General features: G+C 37.8%; 1 protein-coding gene across 2 annotated transcripts in view; it reads right to left on the bottom strand.

Moving 5' to 3' along the window:
• The window catches only part of LOC123748482 (uncharacterized), a 129,431-nt gene that overhangs the window by 7,247 nt on the left and 112,184 nt on the right, over positions 1-10,000 (bottom strand). The gene's annotated exons all lie outside the window — the stretch shown is intronic.

Below are 10,000 nucleotides of genomic sequence, written 5' to 3'. Positions count from 1 at the left end.
ACACCAATGATGGTGTTATCTCTGAATTCCGCGATTTTTTTAAAATTCCAGTACTGTATATAATGACGCAAAGTATGCGAATAGTTCTGCAATAGTGATCCTATCCTGCGTCATAATTTACATACATATCTACTTCTGTTTTGTGTATTAAAATTACTACATTTTTATGTTAATTTATTTCTGTAAATGATGATGATGATAAATTTCAATAAATGTAAGTAAGAACATAAGAACGGAAACTGGTCGCGTAAATGGAAATGGTTGGGTACATTTCCTTTCACCTACCTAATGCGAATATTCATGTGTCCGGACACTGGCGATGGTGTGGTATTGCCTATTTATTTGACCATATCTTTGCTTTCATTTAAGATATGTTTTCCTTGAAATGTATTTACATTATCGTCTACATCTGTCTTTATTCTGAAATAAAAACCTTTGACGTTACTTTGCATATATGTACATTAATTATAAAATTGATTGGCTTGTGTGCAGGCCTTCACACTCCCAGGGGGCCTGGTAGCCTGGTGGATAGCGCGCAGGATTCGTAATTCTGTGGCGCGGGTTCGATTCCCGCACGAGGCAGAAGCAAATGGGCAAAGTTTCTTTCACCCTGAATGCCCCTGTTACCTAGCAGTAAATAGGTACCTGGGAGTTAGTCAGCTGTCACGGGCTGCTTCCTGGGGGTGGAGGCCTGGTCGAGGACCGGGCCGCGGGGACACTAAAAAGCCCCGAAATCATCTCAAGATAACCTCCCTGAGCGAGCCATCAAGTAACTATAAAAAGGCATATATCTTCACTTTCACTTCAGTTATATTTATACCAAAGTATTAACATGCAGCTTATATGTCTTTCTGATGACATAAAAAACTTCGTTTTTTACAATATATAGATTCAATTAACATTGATTTTCAAAAGGTCATAGTTCCCATCGAAAGGGAGAGCGTCGGCCAAGAAGCCTTGTTTAAAATATGAATATTTTTCCTCTCTAATAAGGTATAATCTCTGTGATGCATTAACACAAACTATTTTATATCTGCCTTTCTGATAACATATATAAATATAATCTTTATTTGTGAATATTTGTTAATTAAGCAATATATCAGAGAGCGTGTAGGGTTCGGTGTTCTATGAACGAAAAGGACTGGAGTAGTTTAAATAGCGAACGCATACCAACGAATAACGCTAGTATCTATATAACAAATTTATTGTCATGTGGAATTGATTTAACTTCCAGACACTTTTTTTTAATAAATATTAAATATTTTGTGGCTGTTTATGAAAAATATTATTATAAATACACATTCTACTTGTTAATATTACCAATTAAATTTGCGACAATTTGAGCCATGAAATACGACGACTGGATCACTGTGTACAGGAGGCTGTTATGGCAGCAAACACTCTCCAGGCGACCATATATCTTGGATAAGTCGCTCCACACAATTGTCGCTTGGACCGTCGACTTCCTATGGCGTCACCTCTCACATATTTACGTCTCATTTCGTTATGAAATTAGATTATTTCAGAGTAAAAATAGGTTTGATCATGTTCTACGTGTAGCACCAACATTATAGTAAGTAAATATACCATATTTCTTCATTACTTACGTAATGCTAGGACGATTTGGGTAGTTTTGGCCTGATTTGGGCCGACTTGGGTAATTCTATGGACCCCCCGTGAGGAGCTGATACTGGAGATCTGTGGAGGTACAACTGCACCCTGCGTGACGGGAGATGTCTCCCATGAGGAGCTGATACTGGAGATCTGTGGAGGTGCGACTGCACCCTGCGTGACGGGAGATGTCTCCCGTGGGGAGCTGATACTGGAGATCTGTGGAGGTGCGACTGCACCCTGCGTGACGGGAGATGTCTCCCGTGAGGAGCTGATACTGGAGATCTGTGGAAGCGCAACTGCACCCTGCGTGACGGGAGATGTCTCCCGGACCAAATGGTGACCAAATGGTGTGGTCGATATTGATTGATTGATTGATAAAGATTAAGCCACCCAAAAGGTGGCACGGGCATGGATAGCCCATAAGTGGTGGCCCTTTTGAGCCATTACCAGTATCAATAGATAATACTGGAGATCTGTGGAGGTGCGACTGCACCCTGCGTGACGGGAGATGCCTCCCGTGGGTCGATATTGATTGATTGATTGATGAAGATTAAGCCACCCAAGAGGTGGCACGGGCATGAATAGCCCGTAAGTGGTGGCCCTTTCGAGCCATTACCAGTATCAAAAGATGATACTGTGGAGCTGATACTGAGGAGCTGATACTGGAGATCTGTGGAGGTGCGACTGCACCCTGCGTGACGGGAGATGTCTCCCGTGGGGAGCTGATACTGGAGATCTGTGGAGGTGCGACTGCACCCTGCGTGACGGGAGATGTCTCCCGTGAGGAGCTGATACTGGAGATCTGTGGAAGCGCAACTGCACCCTGCGTGACGGGAGATGTCTCCCGGTCCAAGTGGTGACCAAATGGTGGGGTCGATATTCATCAAATCGCTTACATATATGGTGATTACACCTTAGCTCCCTCCAACAAGGAGTATTACCTGTAATTGGGGAAAGGATTGTAGCTTCTGTAATTAGTGCTAATTAGTTATGCTATTAAGATAATGAGATAATGGAGCGATTAAAAGATTAACTCGCTACACCAACAGGGGCAACCATTTTGGAAACGCCACACAAGGGTTGACCCGATTGATACATGGGTCAGATTCCATTATGGTTCAGAACACATTCACAATGGGAGAGCTGTTTCCTTCAAAAAGTATAATCGTGTGGCATTATGTTTAAAGAAACAATTCCAAGTATATTCTTTGATTCAAAAACATGAGAATAAATACAAGTGTTTATTTTAAATGACTAGATATAAACAAAATTAAGAGGTTGGAAAAATGATATGGTGAACCAGACAAAAACATTGGAACGCTCAGGTGATGAGAGGGTAAACAACCGCCGCCATTTTAGTAGCACCGCAGCCAGTGATGTCCAGCACGAGCATTAAGGGAAAACCTTGACACAAACTGCACCTATCATAAAGAAGAAGCATCACCATTGACCGCCAAGTGCTCACATCAAGTCTAACTCTAAGAAACAACACTCAAGCCTTGACGCTTCTCCCAACACCCAGGGAAGAAAACCTTCACACAAACTGCACCTGTCATAAAGAAGATGAAGACTCACCAGTGTCCACAGTGTCCGAAGGTATTCTCCAGTCCTTCACATGTGAAGACTCACATGTTAGTGCATTCAGGAGATAAACCTCACGAGTGTCCAGAGTGTGGGAAGAGATTCAGTCGTCATGGAACTATGAAAAAGCACATGATGGTGCATACGGATGAGAGACCTTTTCAATGTGCCGAGTGTGGCAAAAAATTTAGAGAACGTGGAAATCTAATAAGACACATGTTAGTACATTCAGGTGACAAACCTCATGTGTGTCCAGAGTGTGGGAAGAGATTCCGTCAGCGTGGAAGTATGAAGAATCACATGATGGTGCATACGGATGACAAACCTCAGGAGTGTCCAGAGTGTGGGAAGAGATTCAGTCAGCGTGGAAATATGAAGACTCACATGATGGTGGTGCATTCAGGTGATAAACCACATAAGTGTCCAGAGTGTGGGAAGAGATTCAATCATGTTGGAAATATGAAGAAGCACATGATGGTGCATACGGATGAGAGACCTTTTCAATGTGCCGAGTGTGGCCAAAAATTTAGAGAACGTGGAACTATAATAAGACACATGTTACTACATTCAGGTGACAAACCACATGAGTGTCCAGAGTGTGGGAAGAGATTCAGTCAGCGTGGAAGTATGAAGAATCACATGATGGTGCATACAGATGAGAGACCTTTTCAATGTGCCGAGTGTGGCAAAAAATTTAGAGAACGTGGAACTATAATAAGACACATGTTAGTACATTCAGGTGACAAACCTCATGTGTGTCCAGAGTGTGGGAAGAGATTCAGTGAGCGTGGACATATCAAGTCTCACATGTTAGTGCATTCAGGTGACAAACCACACGAGTGTCCAGAGTGTGGGAAGAGATTCAATCATCTTGGTCATATGAAGTCTCACATGTTAGTGCATTCAGGTGACAAACCTTACGAGTGTCCAGAGTGTGGAAAGAGATTCAGTCAGCGTGGAAGTATGAAGAGGCACATGATGACACATGCAAATAACAGGCTAAATACTTTGAGTGTGGAAGATAATTAAGAGAATGTTAAAGGATAATGAGGCACATAATGGTATATTAACTTTAACAGTGTGGTATCACACTGTCAGTTGGATCATGTGGTAGCTCAGTCAATTAAGGCAGCGTCTGGGATGATTTTGGACGTAGGTTCGAATCCTTGTCATGGCCCTTGTGGATTTGTTCAGTTGAATGTTCTTCAGAGGTAATTATATTTTGTTTGAGAAATACACTAAACAATGAAAGGTAAAGATCTAAAGATATTTTATTATATTGTTCTTTTATGAAAGTTAGATGACCAAGCAAGAACTAGAGAAGCTGTCACTGTAGGAAAACTCAAAATTGCTTATAAGTATAGAAAAATCTCTTTAGTTTAGCAAAGATAAAACAAAGCTTTAAATGTTTTTCTTCATATTTATGTAAATAATAATGTGCTTTGTTTTTGCTCTGTTTGGAAATTTATTTAAAATTTAATATACTCTGTAGCTAAGTTATGGACATTTTTGTTGTAATATTATTTAGCATTGGAGTTGGTGAAGAAGACAGTCTGAGACATACTTAAGATGAGACCATTTCATTGGAAGGGAAATGTATACTAATCAAGGAATTTTCTCATCAGATTCATATGCAAACTGATGTCCATTTTTTATTTTTTGCTTAGGCTTATTTACACTGAGCTTTAAATTTGCTCTGTACCTAGTGTTACCCAATCTCCTAATTTTTATGTAGTATTAAACAACCTTATCATTGTGTTCATTGCTGTCTTCTTTTATGTGCTAGCCATATGCTGTATTGTGACTACCAATTTTTGTCAACTACCATTCAAGCTGTCATTGCAATCAATCTTAGCTACCTATGTGCTTTAATATACTGTACCTACAATTTTCTCTCATCTTCTTTTTTTCATTCCATGTAACGGTTATCATTTTTTTGTCTATAAATTTTGCAAGTATTTACCTCCTTAAAATTTTCTTAGATTAAGGACCTGCCCGAAACGCTCGTACTAGTGGCTTTACAAGACTGTAATTACCATATTATGTATCCTCACATTCCCAATGTACATTCTTGTATATGCATAAATAAATAAATAAATAAATAAATGAGTTCCTCTCTTGATTATAAATATTTCACCAAAGAGTTTATTGAAGGCAGACTGGCATTTATAACTGTCAGTGAAGTGAATATGAAATTGAAATTTATATTACTATAGAAATTTATATCGCTCAAAATTAACCAGAAATTTATATTACTGTACCCTATTTTATCAGTTATGCTGTAATTGTCTGGGAATAAGACTTTACCCGATTTACCTGAGGGCCACTAACCCTAGTGGCCTCGATGAGAACAGGAAGCCGGCGGCTTGTTGAAGGTCTCCCCCTATCCCCATTTGCCTTGATGATCTGTTCCAATTATATTTTGAAATTCAACACAGTTTTGGCAGTTTAAGGCTTCGACAGGTAGGCAGTTCCATCAATCAATAACCCTGTGGGTGAAAAAGCCCAATTCGAAGTTATATATTTGCCTGATTGGCAATTATATTAGCCTTATTGGTAATTATATTGGCCTGACTGGCAAAATCCTCTCTGTCAATTATATTATCCAAACTGGCAATTATATTAGGATGATTGTGAATTACATAAGCCTGACTGGCAATTATATACAATACAATACAATTTTATTTAGGTAAGGTACATACATACAATAAATATTTACAAGGATTGTTTGACTTATAGGTAGAGCTAGTACATGCAATGCCTAAAGCCATAAAGCCTAAAGCAATATTAGCATGACTGTCAATTTAAATCAACAAAATATTTATTTATGTTGTGGTGCTCGTGGGTTCTATTACATCCATCAATGAAGAGTTTCAAATCAGGATTAGCATTTAGGAACAAGGTTTTGTACATGTAAATAGCACAAGGAGACCCAGGAGTCTCCTAGGGTGACCCAGAAGTCTTCTAGGTGACCCCAAGAGTCTCCTAGGGTGACCCAGGAGTCTTCTAGGGTGACCCAGGAGTCTTCTAGGGTGACCCAGGAGTCTCCTAGGGTGACCCAGGAGTCTCCTAGGGTGACCGTGTGTCTCCTAGGGTGACCGTGTCTCCTAGGGGTGACTCAGGAATCTCCTAGGGTGACCCAGGAGTCTCCTAGGGTGACCCAGGGTCTCCTAGGGTGACCCAGGAGTCTCCTAGGGTGACCCAGGGTCTCCTAGGGTGACCCAGGAATCTCCTAGGGGTGACATAGGATCATTTGCCATGCTTGTTCCAGCGCAATATATATATATATATATATATATATATATATATATATATATATATATATATATATATATATATATATATATATATATATATACATATATATATATATATATATATATATATATATATATATATATATATATATGTATATATATATATATATATATATATATATATATATATATATGTATATATATATATATATATATATATATATATATATATATATATATATATATATATATATATGTCGTACCTAGTAGCCAGAATGCACTTCTCGGCCTACTATGCAAGGTCTGATTTGCCTAATAAGCCAAGTTTTCCTGAATTAATATATTTTCTCTAATTTTTTTCTTATGAAATGATAAAGCTACCCATTTCATTATGTATGAGGTCAATTTTTTTTATTGGAGTTAAAATTAACGCAGATATATGACCGAACCTAACCAACCCTACCTAACCTAACCTAACCTATCTTTATAGGTTAGGTTAGGTTAGGTACCCGAAAAAGTTAGGTTAGGTTAGGTTAGGTTAGGTAGGTTAGGTAGTCGAAAAACATTAATTCATGAAAACTTGGCTTATTAGGCATATCGGGCCTTGCATAGTACGCTGAGAAGTGCGTTCTGGCTACTAGGTACGACATATATATATATATATATATATATATATATATATATATATATATATATATATATATATATATATATATATATATATATATATATATATATATATATATATATATATATTAGTATATTTTGGTAGCAGTCTTTCCTGTAGACATATATTATTAAATATGACCGAAAAAGTAAGATTAATAATTCTAACACGAATTTTCTCAATCTTTCGTACATTAGGCTTCACTGTTGGAGGTAAATCAAAAATCACTTCTCCAAAATTCATTTTTATTTCTAGTCTGACGCAACTCGGGCGCGTTTCGTAAAACTTATTACATTTTCAAAGACTTCACAAATACACAACTGATTAGAACTTGCGTATCTCTGGTTTTATATCTACATTTGAGTGAGGTGGGAGGGGTGATGTGGCATTAACACAAGACAGAACAATAGGGGATATTAATAGGGTATTAAAAGTATCAACACAAGACAGAACAGAAACAATGGGTATTGAATAGAAGTGTTTGTAGAAAGCCTATTGGTCCATATTTCTTGATGCTTCTATATTGGAGCGGAGTCTTCTACCCACCTTAAGACTCCGCTCCAATATAGAAGCATCAAGAAATATGGACCAATAGGCTTTCTACAAACACTTCTATTCAATACCCATTGTTTCTGTTCTGTCTTGTGTTGATACTTTTAATACCCTATTAATATCCCCTATTGTTCTGTCTTGTGTTAATGCCACATCACCCCTCCCACCTCACTCAAATGTAGATATAAAACCAGAGATACGCAAGTTCTAATCAGTTGTGTATTTGTGAAGTCTTTGAAAATGTAATAAGTTTTACGAAACGCGCCCGTGTCGCGTCAGACTAGAAATAAAAATGAATTTTGGAGAAGTGATTTTTGATTTACCTCCAACAGTGAAGCGTAATGTACGAAAGATTGAGAAAATTCGTGTTAGAATTATTAATCTTACTTTTTCGGTCATATTTAATAATATATATATATATATATATATATATATATTAGTATATTTTGGTAGCAGTCTTTCCTGTAGACATATATTGATAACAAAATAACACAAAATAATAGTGATAACAAAAACAACATTGTGTCAGTTGCACTGTTAGAACACATACGAAATGGAACTAGCGAGTCTAAATGGATTCAAAGAACTGCCTCTCATATTAAAATGATGGGACTGCACGATGTATATACAGATGAAAGAGTACAGCCCTTCCTTCCACCCTGGCAGATAGTACCTTTTGACATCCTGACCCCTGCATACCCCACCAAGAAACTAATCACAAGCAACCCTCATGCTCAGCTTGCTGCTAAATTAAGCACCATAGAACACATTCACAATATACAAGCTGAAAACAACATTGCACAGACCATATACACTGACGGATCACTCAATACAGCTACAGGGAGGGCAGGAAGTGCTGTTATTGCTCATCAGCCCGATGGCAGCACAATTCAAAGAAATATCCGAATTAGTAACTGGGCGTCCACAATGCAAGCCGAGTTGGTAGCGATACTGGTAGCACTCGAAATTATTGACAACACTGAAGTAGACAGCTTAATTATTTCTGACTCCCTATCCTCACTACGAGCAATAAACAGTTTGCAATCAAGTAATAACGTGCTTGTCTTGGAAGCTAGACGTAGATATATAAGAATACTTAGCAAGAGGGTAAATATAAAAATGTTGTGGATTCCTTCTCACATTGGCATGCAGGAACATGACAAAGTTGACGCCCTTGCTAAGGCTGCAGTAAATAAAGACAGTATTGAATGGAATCTTGAGTTATCAAATAGGTCCCTTAAAAGTGTCATTAGACGAGAACTCCTGGATGGATTTGAAGAAAGTAGAACAGTGCAAACTGGAACTAGCAGGTCCATCGTTCATCACAATGAAATGTGTGAAATAAAACATGTGTATGGGGCAAGTAACAAAGTCAGTAGACTAACAGATGTTGTCACAGCTCGTATAAGACTTGGCTACAAGTATCTCTGGCAGTTGGGCGTGTATAGGGATCTAGATGAAGTAAAGTGTAAAGTGTGTGGACATAGGCAGGGACACACACTCGAACACTATATCTTGGATTGTTGTAAAATTGAGCCTTTTAGAGATAAATCTAAGCTCACTCTGTATGATATGGCAACCTATCTTATTACCATGGATAAATTACCTGAAATCCTTGCACTGTACCCACATTTTGCTTCCAGTAGATGAACGACATATGAGATTCAGAAACAAGTAGTGTATTGTGAGGATTAATAATAAACAGAATCTCCCCTGTGACTCTGTAATATCCCCATTGGCCAAACTATTATGTATTAACGACAAGACCTACCATTAATGTATGATGACTTACTGTAAATATGTAGCTCTTGTAATAGCACTTTCTCTGTAACTAGCTGACATTGTATCTATAAGGTGTGAAGGATTGAAGAAATTGTTTATGTAATAATCTAAGATGAGGTCTGGTAAAGACCTTTTGTGCCCTCTGTAATGCTTTTGCGCTACCGCTCACAGGATGAGTATGGGGTGCACAATAAACTAGCCTCCTTCGGCGGCAACAATCAAATCAAACAAGCCGCACTAGCTATTAGTTCTTATAAGCTGACAACTTACCCAAATAAACATTACTTCCTAATTATATATATATATATATATATATATATATATATATATATATATATATATATATATATATATATATATATATATATATATATATGTCGTACCTAGTAGCAAGAACGCACTTCTCAGCTTACTATGCAAGGCCCGATTTGCCTAATAAGCCAAGTTTTCATGAATTAATTGTTTTTCCACTACCTAACCTACCTAACCTAACCTAACCTAACTTTTTCGGCTACCTAACCTAACCTAACCTTTAAAGATAAGCTAG

The sequence above is a fragment of the Procambarus clarkii genome, chromosome 38 (genome assembly GCF_040958095.1).
Source record: "Procambarus clarkii isolate CNS0578487 chromosome 38, FALCON_Pclarkii_2.0, whole genome shotgun sequence".
Taxonomy (NCBI): Eukaryota; Metazoa; Arthropoda; class Malacostraca; order Decapoda; family Cambaridae; genus Procambarus; species Procambarus clarkii.
This window is presented reverse-complemented; position numbering and strand designations above follow the sequence as displayed.